Raw genomic sequence first — 24068 nt, 5'->3', positions numbered from 1 at the left:
CATATCTATTAATTACCAATACCCCCAACTTTCCCTACAACTCACTATCCATTCCTCACCAACTCCCTACCTATTCATTACCAACTCCTCCTATCTTTCCTCACGAACTTCCTATCCATTAATGTTATATTGTATATTGGTTCAAATTCTGTAGAGTGCTTTTGACACGCTGTTTAAAAGATTTTCAATTTTTAGTAATTGTGACCATATTTGTTAGTGAATAGACACAAGTTGTAAAACTTGAAAGTTCTAAATGCCAGGATGTTTTCTGTCAAATCTGAATTAATTTTGCAATCAGTTTCTGAGAATTCATATAAAGTTGTTATGTTTATATTATTAGTTACTGTGTCCATACTGAATGGTAGATAGGCATAATTTATAGAAATCTGAAAGCCCTTTATGCCAGGATGCTTTTTGTAAAGTTTGGTCAAATTCTGGATAGCTGTTTTTCAAAAGTAGTAATTTAAAATTTGTTCTTTAATATTGAAATAGTAATATCTGTTTTTCAGAAGTAGCAATTTAAATGTTTATCTTTAATACTGAATTAGTAATAGCTGTTTTTCAGAAGTAGTAATTTAAAATTGTATCTTTAATATTGAATTAGTAATAGCTGCTTTTCAGAAGTAGTAATTTAAAATTTTATTTTTAATATTGAATCAGTAATAGCTGTTTTTTTAGAAGTAGTAATTTAAATGTTTATCTTTAACACTGAATTAGTAACTACAGCAATATCTGACTGCAGACTGTGTAATTTGTATAACTTTGAAAGCTCTCCATCCCAAAATCGTTTATGTGGTCAAAATACAGCAGTTTTTGTGATGAATTATTTTCAATGTTTTTCTATTTTTCATAATCGTGGCATCATTTGACATAAATGATGTAAATTTGATCCCTTCCAGTCAGAATGTTTATGTCAAACTTTGTCAAAATATGTTAATGGTTTTTTAAAGGAACTTATTCAAAGGTTTTTCTATTTTTAGGAATGTTTGCCGTATTTGATGGCAGATTGACATCGGTTTATAAATCTGAAATCCCTCTATGACCGAATGCTGTCAAAGGTTTTCTAGTTTTCATGATGGCAGCCATATCTGATGATGGATTGGAATCATTTGCATAAAGCTGAATGTCCTAATTCAAATTCTATTCAGTAGCTTAGGAAAAGAAAGACTTCATAGCTTTTATTATCTTTTATAAACAATGGCCATGTTTAATGGTGGATAATTTGTACAAATGTGAGAGGTCTTAAAGTCAGGATACATTCTGTCAAATTCTGTGGAGCATTTCTTTAGAAGACTCCTTTAAATGCTTTCCTATTTTTAGTAATGGTGGCCACATATGATTGTGGGCTGGCATTTTTGATATAAACCTGAAATGCCTTTTATACCAGGATGGTCCATCCCATGTTTGGTTGAGAGGATCAGGAGGTTTTTGGGATGAAGTTGAAAATAAAAATTGTTGATGGATGACAGGTTTGTCTGCTTTTAGATGGCAGAATGGTATCCTTTGTATAAAGTTTGGAAGTCTTTATACCAGAATGCTGTAAGTCAAATATGATCATATTCTGTTCGTTGATTTTGGAGATCTTTAAAGGTGTTTCTACTTTTTGTAGATGGTGATTAAGCATCAGTAGTAAAAAACTGAAATGTCTTTTCTGCTAGGATGATCTGTGCCAACTAAAGTTGAAATAGTCTGGTAGTTTACGAAAATTGCAAAAGAAATCGTTCAAGGACAATAGACTGGTCATTAATTTACAATATCGATGACCATATTTAATAGCAGACTGACTTCATTTGTACAGCATGCTATGACTGGTTGCTTTCTGTCAAATTTGATACAAATTGTATTTGTGGGTCGGTGGTTCTTTCTGGGGTTTTCCCCGGTTCTTCCTCCACCATTAATACTCACCGCCATGTATAGCCTATCGTGTGCTGAAAAATGGCGTTACACCCTACAACAATAACTACAACAACGACACATTGTATTCATTGGTTTTGGAGAATATATCAATTAAAGGTTCTTCTGTTTTTAATAACGAGATAAATTCTGAATAAACTTGAAAGGCCTTTATGTCATGATGCTCTGTACAAAGTCTGGTTGAAACAGTTTTTGAGAAAAAGTTGAAAATATCAATTGTCCATTGATGCTGGTTGTTGTTGTTTTGGGTTTAACTCCAATTTTTAGCAAACAGGCCATATGCAGCACCCAGTATAACCAGTGGAGCAACAACCTGAGAAAATCCTGATAAGAACCACCAACCCATGGGAAGATATGACAAGCTTTCTCACATACCCACATTGGCTGAGCCTGAGACTTGAAGCCACATTGACAAGGGTGAGATGGCAGTAATAAATAAAGGTGAGCAATTTATACCACATGGATGATGGACAACATACAATGGACAAAAGGCAATACCATAAGCTCATTTGGCTTTGGCCTGGTGAACTAAAAACCTCGGAAAATGCTAAACTCTCTATAATTTGCAAGACATCCAAGACTGATGCCTGCATAATATCACAGCAACATGTATGCAGACAAGTTAGAATGAAAAGGTGGGAAGGAAAACCTAGCTGTTACTGCTTGCCCTTCTTTTGAAAAGCTCAAGGACAAAAAGTGCAGAATAGAGCTCTCCCTCTTCGTGTGGAAATAATTACCAGTGTACAAATAAAAATGATTAAGACAAGATGCAACTATGTTGCAGGCAGCCTACCTAAAAAGCTGTTTGCCTGAATCCAATTCATTTAATATTCAGTAAACTACCAGCTGATAATGCTTGCACATCATTAACATAAATGTGTCCATAGGACACAGGCACCCCCACCCTTGCCCTTCTTCAGTAAGTGGCTCAAGTAGTAACCTGGAAGAAATATGACATGTTTAGTTCTTTCGTTACTTCAACTCACTAAATGGAAACTTCTCTACTCTGAGATGCAAATTAAATGTCTGGTCCCATACAGAAAAATGAACCTTTAGCAAAGCATTTGGTCAGACAAAGGTCTTTTAACTGCCATGAAGAATAAAATTAAATCCAGCATGAAAACACCTGTATCTGCGATGAAATATTAATGATCACAGATATCTGTTTAACAAATTGAGTGCCTTGTCAAACCAAATCTTTTCGTATATATGAGAAGATACTTAATCATATTTCATTCTTTCATGACAATAAAAATCCTCGCCATACTCAAAACCCTTAAGACTAAAAATACTAATGTAAATTCCCAGGGGTTTAGATCTCGAAAGAATTCACGGTATAAAAGAAATGTTTCTATTATGCATGCAAAATTGGGATGGTGGCATGGAATTTGAAACCCTAGGTCACATGACAACTTGACAAATTAAACACAATACATTGTGCATATCAACATTTTGTCTACAACAAATCTACAAAGTCATGAAGCAATGAACTGAAAACTGGGTTAACATTTAATTACATGAATTAAGGATCTATGATGGGATGGTCACTTGAAAAATAAGACATTGCAAACATGGTACATAAAACAAATCAAAGAGCACCCTCAAAATGATCAGGTCTTTTACAAATATGTCTTCAACAACTGAGCCATGTTTCAAAGCAACTGAGCAATGTTTCAAAGCAACTGAGCAATGTTTCAAAGCAGTGTGATGAAAACTGTTGGAAGAGCTGACAACACAAAATTTAGTATTGGCGGTGGGTGGGGGTGGATGGGCAGTGAAGATCAATTGAAATATGACTATATACTATTTATAATTTATCAAACTTATCACATACCATGTACATTTAAAAAAAAACAATGGAATAATTATTGGTCTGCAAAGTTCAAGGTAATGCATGTAAAGCTTTGAGTCAATTACCCAACTCTAAAATTTGACAGAATGACCAACAGATGGCTGGGGGGGGGGAGAGTGGACATAAGGCATTCATTATGGTTCAGACAGTTTTTGGACTGAGGGCATAATAATAGTACAGCATGACAAATGAATGATATTCTAAATTACCAGCTCAGATTAATTCCCTTTATGCATTATCATCATTAAAATACAACTTGATCTGCACTTACTGTGTATACAGCACTCTTTCTTTATAATATTGATCAAGTGAATCATAAAGGTTGCTCACCTTATAAGACATAAGATCAGCACCATGTTTATTTAGTGAAAACCCCCATGTTTGATATGACCATCTCTGCAGGATGAGTAGCAAAAAGATTTTCAAGATGGTCACTGTGGCAGCCTTATTGGAAGTCAAATCAGCACCTTTTTCATTTAGGACCAACTAGACATCAGAAGTCTTTTAGTGAAAGCTACACGCTGATACGATCCATCCATTTAGGGTTAGCAATAACAAGATTTTCACAATGGTTGCCACAGTGGAAATATTGGATGTCAGATCTGCACCATTTTCTTTTATGACCAACTAGACATCTTAACAAGTCTTTTAGTAAAAACCTCCCATGCTGATATGACCATCCATTCAGGAAGAGTAGTGATAAGATTTTCAAAGATGGCCACTGTGGTGGGTATATTGGGTGTGTGAAGTGCATCATTTTCATTTAGGACCTATGTTTTGTATATTTAATTTAATTTTATTGTTTGTGAGTTTTTAAATTTTTTAAAATTCTATTACATGCTATTTTAATGTAACTTTGTTTATTCGGCTGGATAATGTCTAGAATAGAGTTCAATTCTGACTTTTTTTTATTTTTGACATAAACAACTAATAATAGAGACATTGTATCTAATTCTGACCTAGTTCCTGACCTTGATTCAGAAACAGTGGCAGTTCTGGTAAACAACTATTTTCTTTGTATAATTCTTTCCAGGAACCATTGATTTCAGTTAAGGCCACACTGGGAGTACGTGATGTTAGGCATGTATTTTGTTCTAGAAAGATGACAATGTGACCCTCATCCAGGAATCTGTTTTGCGTCTTAAGTTAGCCTTATACCTAATGTTTTGTATAGAAGTAAGGAGTGGGGTTTAAACTTTTGACATGTGTTGTTGTGACCAGTTTGGGCTGAGATTTTATTTTCTTCAAATTTTTGGATTTCAAGTGATTATTTTCCCTGGAAATACTAGTGCTCTAAAATTAAATTAATTATTGGACAAGGACATTTATCAAAATTTATACAGAATTCAAAAACTGGAATAATATTTTCTGTGATTCAAGAAAAGACTGTTCTCATGGCAGCACTTTGCAGGTTACAACAGACGTCATCGTCTTCCATTTTGGATTACATCGGGATTCAAGCTCAATTTCATTCAGGACTTTTTATTACTAGGACTCCTATATTTTTAATTCTTGGATTATTTTTGGATATGATTCGTAAAACCATAAGTTCTTATTTCTAATTTTTCACGTGATATTCTAGGGAAATAAATTAGTTGTTAAATTTTACAAAGCTTGCTGTCTTCACTTTTTTCCTGTTACTTTTTGTAAGAGCCTAGACTTGTAAAACCAACTAGACCGTATGATGAATGTGTGTGTAAAATTTCAAGGTAATCCTCTAAGTAGTTTAAGAGGAGTAGTCATAACAAACTTGTGCTAACTGACAGATCAACAACAGACTGTCCCATAAGCTCAACTGGCATATAACTAGTGGAGCTAAGAAGAAAGGAAAAACCTGTTAGAACTAAGATAAAAAATGATTATATATATATATATATATATATATATATATATATATATATATATATATATATATATATATATATATATATATATATATATATACACACACACACACACACACACACATACACACATATATATATATATAAGTGGTCACAACCTAATTAGTCAAGGTAAGCAATGTGTTATTTCTTTATAGCAAACAAACTAATAAAACAATTGATAAATGTCATAAAGTACAGCACTGTATCTCACTTCTGACACCAACTTGTTTATCCATCTTTGCACTGGAACAGATTCATTCCTTAGCATACAGACAACATAGCTCGGTAATAGAGCTAAGAGCACATCATGGCTTTGTTAAGATTTTGGAAGATTCCCAGATTTTAAGCACTGAGCAAGACAATTGACCTATTGCCAGTTGTCAATCATTCTGCTCGTTTGACCAATCAGCGAGCGCTATTATACACACCTCCAGACACTGTTTACGTCTGCCATTTTCCTCCGACAAGCTGCTTCTGTCGATATTGACTCGGCTGTTGTATATATTTACAAATTTCGCAACGGTTCAGAGAATTCGCCCCACTTCGTCTGGAGAAGTCGCCCCAAGGATCATATATAGTAATTCTGAGATATAGCCACATGGTTAAGGCTTTATTTGTTGTTGTTTTTCTTCAACTTAATAACTTATTAAATATATAAAATTTGCAATTTTTCAACTTTTCCATTTGATCAACACCGCTTCTGTACTTAACGAAAAATAAGTGTTATCTGTCCCTTTTGCTCTGCTCTTCAAATCATTAGATGCATTTTAATAATATTTTTAGAGATAGTGTTATCAATATTTTGTATTACATTTAAATCTAAAAATGAAACATGCGTACTAGATGCAGTATAAGTAAATTTTAGTCGTCGGGTGAAAATGATTCAGGATATCAATAATTTTTTTCAGTTCTTCAGTTGAATGCTTCCAGATCAAAAATATGTCATCTAAAAATCTGAACCAAAGAGATGGATTAAACTTTTCACTTTGAATAAAATCCTTTTCTAATTCACCCATGAAGGGAAAGAGTATATATGAGCCATATTAATACCCATTATCTCTATGTAATTCGCATTATTAAATTGAATTTTTTTTCCAAGATAAGTTTTTATTATTTTACAAATATCTTCGGTAGATAGTGAGCTATTATTAGGATTGTTATCAAGAAAATATTTGCACACTTCAATACCATCTGCATGTGGAATGTTGGTATATAGTGATGTTACATCTAATGATATCAGGTTTTAAATTATCAGATAGATGTGGAATATACTTCGACTTTTTAATGAAAGTAGTTGTATCTTTAATGTATGAAGGAAGTGATTTCATTAAAGGTTGTAAAACACTATCAATAAATTTGGATAGGTTTTCAGTATATGAATTACAACCTGACATAATTGGTCGTTCTGGAAAATTTAAAGGTAAATTATGGTCAGGATTTTTATGAGTTTTGGGCAATATGTAGAATTGAGGTGTACGTATGTTAAGAGGGATAGTATCAAATTCCTCATATACGGAATTATTATTTTTGAGATGTACGTATGTTAAGAGGGAAAGTATCAAATTCCTCACATACGGAATTATTATTTTTAGCGATCTGATTAATGCATGTTGAAATTTTTTATTTAATTTCTAATTGACGTTCAACTTCTATAAAATAATCATCTTGATTCACAATAATAATAGTGTTTGACTTATCATCCTTTTTAATCACTATACTGTCGTCAGTCATTAGATAAGATACAGAATTTCGTCCTTATAAATATTACTATGACATTGCTTTAATTTAGTTAATATCTCTTGTGTGATCGCGTATATATATATATATATATATATATATATATATATATATATATATATATATATATAAAAATCACGTGAAAGATGACTTCATTGTGCTATAAAAAGGTTATTTGGGTGACAAGCTTTGGGATGACTTCTCCAACCAATTGGGGTGACATCTCCAACCACTCTGGGGTGACTTCTCCAGATACTTGGGGGCGAGTTCTCCGCATACCGACGTAACGTAGAGAAGTGCAAGCAATGGATAAATGCTCTCGCTTTCTGTCTCTGTCTCAATGTTGTTTCATATGGAAAATATTGCTCACCAATATTGTCTGGTAAATCTTTTAATGTTATCATGCACGCCAATTTCACAGAATGTTTGTCGGCAGTTAAGACGTTGTCAAGTCACGTGCTCGGTAGGCGGAGCGATCTACCTTCTGGCGCAAGGTCAATTCCCAAATGATCACTTAAATTTAAAAATCTGCAATGAAAAAATCTTCCTTTTGTTCCACATGAACTGCAGTAACTTTCATGTTATGTATTTGAATTATGACTAAGATAAATATTGGTCAAGATTGATATCTTGAACGTCTTCATATTATGCTGACTTCCACAGATTTGTTGACTTAAACATGTAAGAATTAAACATATGTGACAAAATCAACTCAAATATTTTTGATTACAAAAAACAACTTTTTAATGGTATGCAAAAGTCAAAGATACTTATTATTTGTAAATCTGAAATAATATTTTTTACTTTCGAATGAGTTCTGATAGTTGTGATTCAACTTTTACAAATCATTTAACATGTCTGTATGAAAAGGTATGTTTTTTTTACAGCTTGATATATTGAGCCAGAAATTAAAGATTATACCAATATACACCTTTGTTATGGTGAATATCAAGTTTTATGACAGCAATCATCATATTGACCAGTACAGAGCAGAGGTTAATATCATTGGTGTACTGGTTAATAAAACTTAATATCTACTGAAACAAAGGTCTATAATTGTTTTATTACATGATTCAAGGGAACCATTTCAAATTCAACTGGTTTTAGTATTGTAACATGCCATTTAAAACTCCATGATGTTTGAAAAATATGTAATGACATTGTGATGGTACAATATCATGAAAATTATCACAAACCACATGACCTGTCAGCAAATGAAAAAGTCATGGGAATCACGTAATAATATATCTTCAGGATTGAAATGAGTATATATATCAAGAAATGTGTAATACAGCAGCATAAGCTATTGTAACGAAATATACATCTGCATTTGTATTAAGAGACCCGTTTTGGATAACAAGCAAACACGTTAAAACAAATAAAAAATATCCTATTTGCATTAAGAGTGAGAACATTTCTGGATCTGTTTAATTGGTTTGACGTCAATACACACAGCAGCCAAGAACTTCTGTACACTACCCATATGTTACCAATTATCTATTTCCATGGTATTGTAGCATTAAATAACATTCCTTACTGCAAAGTAATGCTGCCCTGCATCTGCTGGTGTGAGTAAAGAATACAGACTGCCTCCTACACTGACTGTGCAAGGAAGCAATCAAATACATAAGACCCAATAGATGAGTTTAATACAGATATTACACAAACTGTTTACTTCATAAGTGTCACAGTACGGCAACTGGTAACAACTCTAATAAACATTTTTGAGTAATACAAATTGTGTGATATTATTATGGACAGAATATGTTGCATATTAAGACCAGGAGACCAGCCTAATATATTTGTGTGATATTATTATGTACAGAATATGTCCCATATTAAGACCAGGAGACCAGTCTATATATTTGTGTGATATTATTATGTACAGAATATGTCCCATATTAAGACCAGGAGACCAGCCTAATATATTTGTGTGATATTATTATGTACAGAATATGTCCCATATTAAGACCAGGAGACCAGCCTAATATATTTGTGTGATATTATTATGTACAGAATATGTCCCATATTAAGACCAGGAGACCAGCCTAATATATTTGTGTGATATTATTATGTACAGAATATGTCCCATATTAAGACCAGGAGACCAGCCTAATATATTTGTGTGATATTATTATGTATAGAATATGTTGCATATTAAGACCAGAAGACAGCCTAATATATTTGTTAAGAAATAGGGAGATGGCTTATAATCATCAAACAAAGTTATCCTGTGTAAAATATTTGAGAAATGTTTTGCAGTTTGAGAAGAAGGGGTGGGGGCTCATCATTGACCATGGGTTTATCTTTGCATAAACAGGGTCATGAACAAAGTTTGCATTCAATGAGTCATCAGTTTTGGTTTTGTTTCATCTTTTAGGTCATGGCTGCAAGAGTAGGTTATTTAGTTCTGAGGCAATTAGAGTCGAGTGTCTTGCCAATGGACACAACATGGCAGCTGGCCTAAGCTGATTTGATGGTAGGATTCGAAGCCACACACATTCAGTTGCCTACGTGGCTCCACATACAGTTATCAAAGGAGTAAAAATACTTACTGAACAATCCAGTAAGCAACTTGTTGCAAACTGCTTAATTCTACATATTTTTAAATTCACTGAATAAATGCCAAATTTAATGAACTTCTGGTGAGATCCTTGGTCTCCACAATAGCCACCTCCTATAGGCCTGGGGATGTATAATAGGTCTGATGTACCCTCCTGTCTGTTGTAAGTGGCAGCAAATGAAAGCTAAGTCATGGTTGTTCAGTGGTTAGCATGCTTGACTTGTGATCTAAAGGACATAGGTTAGAATCCTATCATCAGACCAGTGTGATCGGGCAAGACACTTACTCCAATTACCTTGGCATTTAACACCCTACTTATGTTTCTGTGCTGTAAAAGCAAACCAAACCAAATGAGTCACCATAGGAACAAATAAGTGACCATTACGATAACTGCACTGTCTGTTTGCAGGGTATCTGATTTTGGTGGAATCGCATTTGTATTTATATATTATCATTTTATGTATTTTTATTATTGTGTAGTGCACATGTTCTCAAATTAAGGCGGTGGGCTTGCTTCAGGTAATATGTATTGGCCATATAAAGAATACCTGGAATTGAGCTCTGAGTAGGCCATGGGTGCAAACAGTTTTAGATCCACTGGTGTAATACATATACAAATGGGTTGTGTCCATTTTCAGGAGTTTCTATAGTCAAACAGTCAAAGAATCTGAAACAATTTCCAAGACATAAATTTTACAACATAATTAAAAATGATATAGAGTAATCAAAGTTTGCAGATTAGTATGCCATTTTGACAAACAATCTGATTTCGGTATGATGTAAGCTTGTTTTCTAAATCAGAAAAATCCATATCTAAGAAAAAAAATTGTTAAAACCTCTCCTCTAGGCCTAAATGTAACCATATCCTGTATAAAATAACATCAGGAGGATCATATTAAAAATATGTACATGCTAAGGAAATTAGTTTTCTGTAAAACCCAGCTATTTTTCATTATGATCCAATCTTCGGTTTTATTTGTATGTGGGCAATTTATGGGTGTTCATGAGGGAATCAAGTTTGTGTACCATGAACAGTGCTTCAGGAAGAAGACAAATAAAAAATACATTGTACATTTTTGAAATGCTGAAAAGTTGCTATGTCAGGTTTGTAAAATTCTGACAAATTAAAGATGGTTGGTGACATTTTAATAGGGCAGGTTAGATTAGGTGAATGTGACATCATGAGTAATTATTACATACCTAAGAATAGCCCTAAAGTAGTCAGTGTCTTAACATCTATGCACAAACTTTGTAACATGGATGCTTAGTTTCAATTAGTAAATTTAACTGAAGACAATGCTTATGGGGCAGAATTACCTGACATCCTAACAGTCAGTGCTATTTTGTACACACTGATGTAAGAACAATAAAGTTCACAATATATAAGGCATAGATCAGCATAAGGCATCACAATGTTTATGCTCCAGTTTTGTTGTTTGTCCATGACCAATAAGGCGGTGCACGTGGTCTTGTGAGTAAATCCTATTTATAGCAATAAAGTGAATTCTTAACCTGCTCTTTTGAACACTCATTGATAACTATGGATAAGGGAAACTTAGTAACATGAATTTGGCATTATGTTCAAACAGAGATCAAATCAATTACCATGGGAACCAACAATATAAACTCACATCTGCATTTATTTGAACAGAATTACCAGACTTTGATGCAGATATATACAGTTTACCTACTTTTGATAAAATGTTATTCATTGTTGGAATTAAAAGGTTCTGCCTCTGTGTATGACCCAAGGCAGTATGGCTGTATACTGACAAATGTCATTACTACTGAACTAGTTATAGTTTATAAGCTTGTTACTCTCACGCATAACATGTAAGATTACCATCTCTCTATATATAATAATAAACTGTTATCATCATCATCATCATCTTATTATTATTATTATTATTATTATTATTATTATTATCATTATTAAGTCAGCTAAACCATAAACATAATATTTAAATTTCATTCAATATCTGAATCCAGTTTATTTTACAAAAACATAAAACAGGCATATAAAGTGAAATTACAATTATATAAATTCTGCATCTGTATTTACAGTGATGTAGCCCTGAACCGTACCACTATGCATCTGTATTTACTGTGACGTAACCCTGTACAGTACCATTATGCATCTGTATTTACAGTGAAGTAGCCATGTACAGTACCACCATGCATCTGTATTTACTGTGATGTAGCCATGTACAGTACCACCATGCATCTGTATTTACTGTGATGTAGCCCTGTACAGTACCATTATGCATCTGTATTTACAGTGATGTAGCCATGTACAGTATCACTATGCATATGTATTTACTGTGATGTAGCCCTGTACAGTACACCATGCATCTGTATTTGCTGTGATGTAGCCCTGTACAGTACCACTATGCATCTGTATTTACAGGGATGTAGCCCTGTACAGTACCACCATGCATCTGTATTTACTGTGATGTAGCCCTGTACAGTACCACCATGCATCTGCATTTACTGTGACATAGCCCTGTACAGTACCACCATGCATCTGTATTCACTGTGCTGTAGCCCTGTACAGTACCACCATGCATCTGTATTTACAGTGATGTAGCCATGTACAGTACCACCATGCATCTGTATTTACAGTGATGTAGCCATGTACAGTACCACCATGCATCTGTATTTACTGTGATGTAGCCCTGTACAGTACCATTATGCATCTGTATTTACAGTGATGTAGCCATGTACAGTATCACTATGCATATGTATTTACTGTGATGTAGCCCTGTACAGTACACCATGCATCTGTATTTGCTGTGATGTAGCCCTGTACAGTACCACTATGCATCTGTATTTACAGGGATGTAGCCCTGTACAGTACCAACATGCATCTGTATTTACTGTGCTGTAGCCCTGTACAGTACCACCATGCATCTGTATTTACAGTGATGTAGACATGTACAGTACCACCATGCATCTGTATTTACAGTGATGTAGCCATGTACAGTACCACCATGCATCTGTATTTACAGTGATGTAGCCATGTACAGTATCACTATGCACATGTATTTACTGTGATGTAGCCCTGTACAGTACACCATGCATCTGTATTTGCTGTGATGTAGCCCTGTACAGTACCACTATGCCTCTGTATTTACAGGAATGTAGCCCTGTACAGTACCACCATGCATCTGCATTTACTGTGACATAGCCCTGTAAAGTACCACTATGCATCTGTACTTACTGGGGTGTAGCCATGTATAGTACCACCATGCCTCTGTATTTACTGTGATGTAGCCCTGTACAGTACCATGATGCATCTGTATTTACTGTGATGTAGCCCTGAAGAGTACTATTCTGCATCTGCATTTACTGTGACGTAGCCCTGAACAGTACTATTCTGCATCTGTATTTACTGTGATGTAGCCCTGTACAGTACCATCATGCATCTGTATTTACTGTGATGTAGCCCTGTACAGCACCATTATGAATCTATATTTACAGTGATGTAGCCCTTGCCAGTACCATTCTGCATCTGTATTTACTGTGATGTAGCCCTGAACAGTACCACCATGCATCTGTATTTACAGTGATGTAGCCCTGTACAGTATCACCATACATCTGTATCTACAGTGATGTAGCCCTTGCCAGTATCATTATGCATTGCATTTATTGTGATTTAGCCCTGTACTGTACCATTATGCATCTGTATTTACTGTCATGTAGCCCTGTACAGTACCATTATGCATCTGTATTTACTGTCATGTAGCCTTGTACAGTACCATTATGTATCTGTATTTTTGTGATGTAGCCTGTACAGTACCATTATATGGTCAAAGTGTCCAACACCAAGACCCTGTACAAATTTTAGAATGAATCTAGTACAATTCATCTTTTTCATAACTTCGTGCACATTTGACTATTCTAAGTCCTTAAAACAAACCAAGAGCAAAAGAAAAATGCTCTGTATACACTGAATTTCTCAGATCTATATATTTTATACCACAGTGTTGGAACTGGTTCAAAATGCACAGAGAGACTACTTATCTGTGAATAGTGCATTATTATTTGGTAAGCTTTGTGCCTCATCCAAAACCTGATCACAGTTTTAATTTCAGTAACCAAGGATTAAAGACACGTGCTTTCCTATCAGAAAAGGATAGTTTCTATGTTTTGAAGTCTATTGTTTACAACAGACTTAAGAAAAATTAATGCCCCTCTGCTGTATGTCCATCTGTCTGTCTGTCAGTATGTATGCATGCTGTTCACTAAAGAAATATATTAAAGATACTTTTTTAAATTAGAGAATATCTGTCGTGTATGCCAAACCACTGTAGCTTTTATATTTTAAATATTTTCAAATATGTAAAATAGTATTTCACGTTTGTGAATTGAGTACAGTGTATTTGGCATGCTCAGACATGACAGTATCCAACCTAGAGCAATTTAAAACAAGGCTAGCTCTACTGAGGATTTGAGAAGACATAAATGTTTTGTTCAGTGCTTTGGTTCCCCTGCTTTGGTTATGATTACCACTTATACTTGCTTATAAATAAAATCCAATTGCATAAAATACAGACCCTGATCTGCCACTGCATAATATTCCAGTAAATCAGGGTCTATGTTTGTTCCACTAATTACTTCTAACAAACTGCAGAGACCCAGATCACCCATCACATTGTGTGATAGATCTGGGTCTGTGCAGTTCACAGTTGGACTTGATTTCTAAGTGAGTGCAGACAGTAACTGGGAGAAACACAAGTTTGGGGCATCTGATATTGCAATATGCCATATTGCCATATGCTGTGATAACAAAAACAACTGGTTATTAATTGGATGAGCTACCTAGGTGTGTGTCTATCTCTCTTTTTCTTTATCTCTCTCTGTATAAACATACAAAAAAAGGAGAGAAAGAGATTGGTTGAGAATTCTATCAATATGAATGAACTGTTTTTGGTGCAAGACCAAATGCTGTCAACAACTTTCCATAGATTATTTTCAAAGCTATAGAGATACCTGTTAACATTTCAGTCAAATGTAATCATAATTCTAAAATAAAAATCATCAAATGTAACAATAATTCTAAAATGAGAATCAAGAAATGCAATTGTAATTCTAAAATGACAATCAACAAATGCATCATAATTATAAAATGACAATCAACAAAACATGCTGATACTGTCATCAAATAGCTGGCACATTTTATTTAAAATATTCGATTAATTCAATTTATGCACCCTTAATTGCGTTCATGCCACTTTTGTTATACAAATTATTCTGCCTTACTTTTATTTCATTATGCATGCAGGTAACATTTTTACAGTATCTACATTACAAGCAGGTTTACTCTGTGTCTGCAGTCTATTAGCGCAGTGTTTATATTTTCGATGGGGGACATATCTACAGATTATAAATTAAAGGATGTAAAATAGGCCTTAGTTTTTACACATGTATAAAATCTTTTAACTCCTATAAAAAAAAGTATGAATTAATGCTAGAATTGATTGACATAACCATGTGTCTTATCCACAAATAGGTCATAATGACATACAAACATCTGTACATGTTTAAATTTACTACTTTACCCTTGATTCCAATATATACAAAGAATCTTGACCCAATTTTTGCTTTAAACTTTCTATGCAAATGTTTTTTATTCTTCTGAAAACAAAAACAACATATCATAAATGGCATATTATACATCCCCACCATATTAACAGTTCTCTGTGTAGGCACTAGAAGGATATGGTTGATTCTGGAGATTACTGACAAATGGGTTTCAATAACCTTGACCTTTGGTCAAGATACAAAGTCTTGAACTAAACTTTCTGTGTAGAAACCATATTTTCTTAAGAGACTTTTCATAACCATAACGGGGCTCCGAGTGGCCGAGTGGTCTAAAGCGCTCTCCATTATGGATTACTGCTATATTACCTCTGTCTGCATGGGTTCGAGTCTCGGATTCGGCTAATGTGGGTATGTGAGAAAGCTTGCCAGTAGCTTCTTTTGGGTCGGTGGTTCTTTCCGGGATTTTCCCAGGTTCATCCTCTACCATTAATACTGGCCGCCATGTATAGCCTATCGTGTGCTGAAAAATGGCGTTAAACCCTATAACAACAACAACAACAACAACATAACCATAACTTTGAGACCACATAATCTACAGGTTCTTTATTAGCTCATGCATAAGCCATCCACAATGTTTAGTCAAAGAAATTACTATTTAAAAAAAATTATTCTGCAAAACCTAAATATGATCTTGATCTTTAACATTTTGACCTAAAAATCAACAGACCTCTTCCAAACATCAAGTGCAAGCCCTTCACAAACTTTGGGGAAGGCAAATGGTCTAGAACTTATTATAAAAAAAACTATTTGTTTTTTTTCACAATTGCCTTAGGGGCCTAGGTTGCTGAGAGGTCGGAGGCACTCAATTTCACATATCACTCACATATCTCACATCTGTCTATGTGAGTTTAAGTCTTGGCTTGACCAACATGGGCATGCGAGAAAGCTTGCCAGTAGCTTCCCTCTTTCCTTTGGTCAATGGTTCTCCCTGGGTTCCTCCTCCACCAAATATACTGGTTGCTATGTATAGCCATTATCATTTGGTGAAAAATGGCATTAAACGCCATAAAATAACGTAAAGTTATGTACCAACTTTGGTGCAGGATCATGGTCAGTTACTGAAATGTCTGTACAGAAACCATTTTTCTTCTTGTAGCCAAAGTGACCTTGGTCTTTGCACCCTAAAAATGATAGTCTTCTCCATTTCCTCAAGAGCATGTCATCCACAAGTACTGTATAGTCCTGGTGTGATGGAGAACTAATGTTGATTATTCAGAAACCATTGGTCTTCTTTCATAAAGAGTAACTTTGACCTTTAACCTTTTGGCTCGACATTGATAGACTACTTTATTTCCCCAAGTGCAATCCATCCATAAAATGTAGTCCAGGTATGTGATGTAAAACTAATGTAACTGTGTGGAAACCATGTTCCCCCTATCAGTCACATGTCCTTTACCTGTGACCTCTTGACCCAGAAAATTAGAGGCTTCTTCCTTACCCCAAGACTTGCAAGCTACATGCATGTGCAACGTTTGGTAACAGTAAATAGTGAAGAACTGAAGTTACTGTGTGGAAACAAAAATTTTAACATATTCACCAATAATGGGTATTAGAAAATACAAGTAAGCTAATCAGCACCGATAGGAAGATGACTGCAACAGGACATTTTTCACCAGCTGTTTGTAGCAAACAGTCCTGTGGGCCAATGAGTAGAGTGTATAGTGGTAGGTCACCAGTCACCAATATTTTGCTGTCTAATAATTAGTAGCAGCTGGTGCTCTTTATAGCGTTTGAAAAGGGTCTATCCTGTGATGACTTATTAAAGGGTTTTTAAAGAGAAATAAAGCCCATTTTTTTGTAGTCCTTTTTCTCAAGTTTCCTATAGGTGAGGAACAAAGTTTTGTCTCATATTCTTGCACACTTGTACAAATAATTAAACTTGGTTACAAAACCCTGAACTAAAAATAAATAAGAGTTGTACTGATTTAACTGTAAAGCAGTACTGTGAAATCTGACCTCTTCTGATAATTACTTAATATCCTCCTCGCTGGCATTAAGTCTCCACTGTATAAAGCTCATGAATTCCTTAAATTGAACAAAAAGGCATGGATTTGATTCCTACCACCGATATAACATTAAAAGTGTTGCTGTGACAAAGAACACAAAAACAAAACCTATTAAACTCCCGATCTTGAATTTAATTTGTGTCCAGTCTCAACCTGAATACAGGTATACAGAAAGTAAAAGTTATTTGTTTTTCTATGTTAGATTTTATTCAGTCTGTTTATTAAATGTTGGATTTATCAGGGGCATGATTCCATTAAATTTATGGATAAAATACTTTCATAGTTTGTAGAAAGCATAATATTTCTATGATTTTCTATATTTTGATTTTAAATCTCTCATTCACTACTCTTACGCATACAATATGCCATATTCTGGCTAAAAGTTTGGAGGATTTCAACTACAGTCCCCCCCACCACCCCGGCTTTGAGGATTTTGAATAGGTCTGTGCTTTGTGTGTGTGTGTGTATTTATGGTTGAATGGCACATTAGCACAATCCTAGCTCAGTGGTAGACAAAGACATGGGTAGCAAAGATAAAGACATAACCTTGCCAAAATTATTTGGAAGAAAAAAACTCTCCAACAAAAAGTTAACTGCACTATGAAACAAAAGATAATGGTGAAGATGTTGCAATAATTCCCAAAAGGGCAAACAAGAGGCAGATAAGGCAAAAGGGTACAACTGTACAACTACAACGTCAAAATTTCCATTTGAATCTGCACTCTTTTAAAAAATGCAACACATCATCAGTTGGAATGTTGTGTGTTTTACACCTGATGCTCATGCAGATTTACATCTGCAATCAATCTGTTTCCCCAACTTGTGATTAAAATTGGCCTCTGAACCTCCTCCCCAAATTGCATACAGACTGTTTATAGATTGCCATACACAGGTGCAAAAGCAATGCACCAGAATATCAACAGCTTTAGGGAGATTGAACTTAAGACAAGACAACCAGATCTGTGTTTGTAAAACACTTATGCTCCCCACCCCCGGCTCATTGCAAACCAAAATGTCCAAGTCCCAAAAAAATTGTTTATATAGGAAAGTGTGAAAAATTACTATAATGGCATGAAAGTTAAATCATGGACACATGAATCCTAATAAGTCTAACCTCATGGCCTACCTCAAGTACTTTTACTTAATCATGCTAACAGTGTTTTTGTCCCAAAAAAATAAAGTGGGCCTGACATCTATCACTTTGGTAACTGACAAATGTAAACTTGTAAAGGCAAACTCATACATGTTAAAATGTCAAGTGAAAAAAGTTTTGGAGCACGCTGTTGCCACATTGCCTGTTCGGCCTAACAAAATAGGAGTGTTTCTGGTTTCATCCACACAAAAAAATGATTGGTTGGTCCAATTAAGATTTTAAAAAGCTCTTTTCCCCCTCCATTTACTCAAAGCAAACTAGCTGCATGACCCGATCAGATTCCCTTGAGAAAAGACATTGTCAGTATTACTGATGTTTTACAATACATAGATAAACTCTTTACATAATTACTTGCTGTAAAATTTGAACTGGCCAAGATAGGCAAATAGCATACAAAGATAGCCAAGATAGGCAAATAGAAAACAAAGGTAACCAAGATAGGCTAACAGTATACAAAGGTAGCCAACATAGGCAAGCAGCATACAAAGGTAGTCAAGATAGGCAAATAGCATACAAAGGTAGCCAAGATAGGCAAACAGCATACAAAGGTAGTCATTACTGAATCATGCTTTTTAGTCTATGTCTAGGAGGTGCAAATAAATATTGGTAGAAAAAGTAAATGTTGAAATGAGCATGTTGTACAATACCGCTGCCTATGAATGATATGAAATACTGTCTGGTCACAAGTTTCAGATAATTTTGCAAGTGTTTGTTAGTACTTTATTTATTCTCTTCTATAGACATATATATATATATATATATATATATATATATATATATATATATATATATAGTACCTGCTTTCAGAACATTGGTTGATCATTATATTTACGATAATGACAGTAATTAAATTTGAAAGTGATTCAAGAGAAAAGTCCATTGAGTATTAAAACATAATTTAAAGGCCAAAAATATCATAAAATAATTAAAATAATCTGTGACTAGTAACATTTAATAGATGAAATGCCATAAAAGAAGGAACATACATTCGATAAGACAAGAACCAAAAAATATTTCAGAAATATCTTTGTAAGGTGTTAGTGACTTTCAAGTTTTGTTGAGGGTACTGGCATATACCTGAGATGCACAAATACCTGCCTGATTTTTAAGTAAACATAGTAAATTCATTTCCAACATTATATATAAAAGACATTATCGAGGTGAATCTTTTCAAATGCCCAATCAACCCAAAAGTTCCCAAGTTTTTCAAATTTCCTAATACATGCAACCACTTTACTTACTAAGGTGTTCTCATTTTGTAAGGATTTCATTTCATTAATATAAAGTATTAGTTTACTAAAGACTTTTTCTCTTTTCTTTTCAAATTATAAGCAAATTCATTCTCAAACTTAGATATAAAATACTGACTTCCTTTTTTCTTTTATATTTTTCTTTTATGTATTTCTTCAGCTTCAAATCACATATTTAATTTAATCCCTAAGGTGTATTATTTTGCTAATTTATGCAACTTGTTGCATTGTAATTCATGTACTCTGTATTCTAAAATTATTCTTGTCAGATTGAAATGATTACTAAAGGGAAGAACTCTCCTCACAATGCAAAAAGGGTGATTCTCAATGTAAGGCCACCCCACTCATGCTTTTCCAGTCAGCCAACTCTCCGTTTCTCATTGCGCATTCTAAAACTCTTTCCCCCATAGTTTAAAAAAAAAATTACACACACACACACACACACACACACACACACATATATATATATATATATATATATATATATATATATATATATATATATATATATATATATATATATATATATATATATATATATATATATAATTTTATATAAAAAAAACACCTGCCTACCCTAATTTTAAAACCAGTTAAACCGGAAACACATTTTTTTGTCTGGCCTAACTGATAATAGGTTACTTCCCTTTAAATAATATGCAAACTGGCATTTTGGTCCCCATAGTGGCAGCCAGGTCAGCCACTTAGATGTAAGATTACTTCATTAATATGCATGGCTCATCACAGCACTTGCCTAAGATCTTAATGATGAGCATGGATTTTGTGTTCAGTCAAATGTGCATCAAAATGTGATCTGCAGACCAGTAACAAACTTACCTAATCAAATGCATGATCATTAGAATTCATGGACCCTGCTCATTACTGAACTCGTTTGAGACCTTAATGATCCGAGTGCATATTCCACGTCTGATCAAATCTGAACAGAACTAGTGATAACAGGCAACTGTTAATGGATGGATACACAAGGGATGTAGGGCCATACTATACGCTCACTTGGTCTAACAACTCGGAGAAATTAAAATGAAAAACAGTTGGTCACAAAATTTGGGCCAGTATGATGGTTCATGGTGAAATTTCTTCCAATGCTGTTGACTGCATTGTTGTGGGATGTTTTGCGATTACGTTGGTAAAGTTCTGTTCAGCATTTCTTGGAGATCAAATTGTGTAAAACATTTCTGCTGTTAGTAACGGCAGCCATTATCTGATGGTGGAATAACATAATTGGTAGAAATCTGAAAGGTAATCAAGCTAGGACACATTCTGCCAGTCGAATTCTGTTTATTTACAGAAGCTATTAAAGTTTTTCCCCAGAGTAACAGCAGCCACAGATTAGTATATCGTTTGTACAAACTTGAAACCACCTCATGCCAGAATGCTTTTTGTACAACATGGTTAAATTATGTAGAAGCTTTTGAGAAGAAATCATTTAAAGAATTTTCAGTCATTCATGCCAGGATGCTTTCTCAAGTTTGGTCAAATTCTATTCAATGACTTTGAAGGAGAAGTTGTTTCAAATTTTTTTGTTTTTATTCAGTATGTCTATTATACGGCAGATTGGCATCATCTGTATTAAACTGCGAGATCTTCATGCTGGGATGCTTTTAGTGGAATTTGATCAAATTGTACTCTGTGTTTTGGATAAGAAGTTGTTTAAAATTTCTTTATATTTTAAGAAACACTGACAGCATTTGATGGCAGATTGACATCATCTGAACAAATCTGAAAGGCCTTTATGCCAGAATGCACTGTGCCATGTTTAGTTGAAATTGGTCTGCTTGTTTTTGTGTGTGTGAAGATATTGAAAATATTAATTGTTGATGGCTGATGCATAATAGATGCAGGGCTGTATCATACCATATATACTTACTTATAAGACAAATCCAAGTGCAATATGCATCTGCAGATCTGGATCTGTGCAGTTTTTTTTATATAGAAATAATCATTAGAACAAACAATACAAGACCCTGATCTGCAGGTACATTATGGTTCAGCAGATCAAGATCTTTTCTGTTCGCTGTTTGACTCTCTGATAAGCGAGTGTATATGGTATCTATTCTTGGTCTAATGGCCAAGTAAGCTAAAAATTGATCTAATGGCCTGAAAATAAAAATAACAAATTCATATGCATGTAAGAAAATATTACAGATGACAGCATATAATTTGTGAAAATGTGATGCAGTTTACACATATGGGAAAATATTCTTACAGTGGTCATGACAGCAGGTGGATCACTGAGAAACATTCTAAAATAACACATTACTGATTTTGGAGAGTACTTTCATGGATTAAATCTTATTAAAATCAAGATTTGTGACATGATGGAGATCTGACAGGCACCATTATAAGTTCAAGTTCTGTAAACCTTTGGAATTCCTTTGTCCTCTTATTTTTTGTAGCTATCTGATAAAGCATTACATTTAGTGTTAGGGAAGTTATCATTATCAACCATATATTGTGAATGATATTTCTTCCTTACAGCAGTATGAAGCTGTAATAATCATTATCAACCATATCTTGTGAATGATATTTCTCACTTAAAGCAGTATGAAGCTGTAATTCTCATTAGCAACCAATGTTCTGAATGATATTTCTCACAGCAGTATGAAGCTGTAATTATCATTAGCAACCATATATTGTGAATGAAATTTCTCACTTACAGCAGTATGAAGCTATAATTATCATTAGCAACCATATACTGTGAATGATATTTCTCACAGCAGTATGAAGTTGTAATTATCATTAGCAACCATATACTGTGAATGACATTTCTCACTTAGAGCAGTATGAAGCTGTAATTATCATTAGCAACTATGTTCTGAATGATATTTCTCACAGCAGTATGAAGCTGTAATTATCATTAGCAACCATATATTGTGAATGTTATTTCTAACTTAGAGTGGTATGAAGCTGTAATTATCATTAGCAACCAATGTTCTGAATGATATTTCTCACTTAGAGCAGTATGAAGCTGTAACTATCATTATCAACTATATATTGTGAATGATATTTCTAACTTAGAGTGGTATGAAGCTGTAACTATCATTATCAACCATATATTGTGAATGATATTTCTCACTTAGAGCAGTATAGAGCAGTATGAAGCTGTAATTAGCATTAGCAACTATGTTCTGAATGATATTTCTCACAGCAGTATGAAGCTGTAATTATCATTACTACATTAGCAACCAATGTTCTGAATGATATTTCTCACTTAGAGCAGTATGAAGCTGTAACTATCATTATCAATCATATGTTCTTAATGATATTTCTCACTGAGAGCATTGGCAGATTAGTATCTCTCACTTAAAGCTGTAATTTGATTGTAGAAACAAAAGGTAAAACCTGGTAATGGTAACAGTCAGATCTATTTATTGATAAGTAGATCCTGATTATTTTAATCAAACTATTCACTGACCTAAATGGTATGCCAATGCTTCAGCACATTTATTTCTATGTGGCATCTAGCAATTCTTTTCTAATATTTGTACAAACACATAATTCCTAGGTATAAGAAAGATAGGGTCTTAAAGCTGGCCATTTTAAATTTGATTCAAGCAAGACTTGCTCCATATCACTGCCAAAATACTTTGTAAACAGATCTTACAGAAAATGATATTGTATAGTGGTAGATTTGAAAATGATCCAAACTTCACCACTAACATTCCCCCTGGCTGATTAATTGGTTTAGAAGAGAAATCTTTATTCAAATACAGATACCCCTCTTGAGTATTCAGTGACTGATGGAAACAGTGTTTCATTTGGAAACCTTGTCTTCAGCCTATGGGTATAAATGATAAGACTGGTGACAGCTTCAATGAATAGTAAACATATTAAAATTTAGAACCATTCTATCATTTATCACTGGGAAAAAACAGAGGTATCCAAATATGTTATTATAACTGTTTTTATTGTGGAAATCTGCACTACTTTTAGAATCCATAAGTTCACATATTGCTATGCTGATTTAATAAACTTCACACATAGCAGTAATCTTTTATTAATTGGCTTACACAGGAGAACACTGCTGATACATGTACTTTACATGCCATAACTATTTGGCAAGTTCATCAATTTTGATGCAA

The 24068-nt window shown here is 34.1% G+C and overlaps 1 protein-coding gene across 3 annotated transcripts in view; it reads right to left on the bottom strand.

Moving 5' to 3' along the window:
• Positions 1–24068, bottom strand: part of LOC149777121 (mediator of RNA polymerase II transcription subunit 15-like) — a 169177-nt gene that overhangs the window by 5126 nt on the left and 139983 nt on the right. The gene's annotated exons all lie outside the window — the stretch shown is intronic.

The sequence above is a fragment of the Sinohyriopsis cumingii genome, chromosome 18, assembly GCF_028554795.1.
Source record: "Sinohyriopsis cumingii isolate HCF-2022 chromosome 18, ASM2855479v2, whole genome shotgun sequence".
In the NCBI taxonomy this organism is placed as follows: domain Eukaryota; kingdom Metazoa; phylum Mollusca; class Bivalvia; order Unionida; family Unionidae; genus Sinohyriopsis; species Sinohyriopsis cumingii.
The sequence above is the reverse complement of the archived record's forward strand: the minus strand, read 5'-3'. Positions and strand labels throughout refer to the sequence as shown.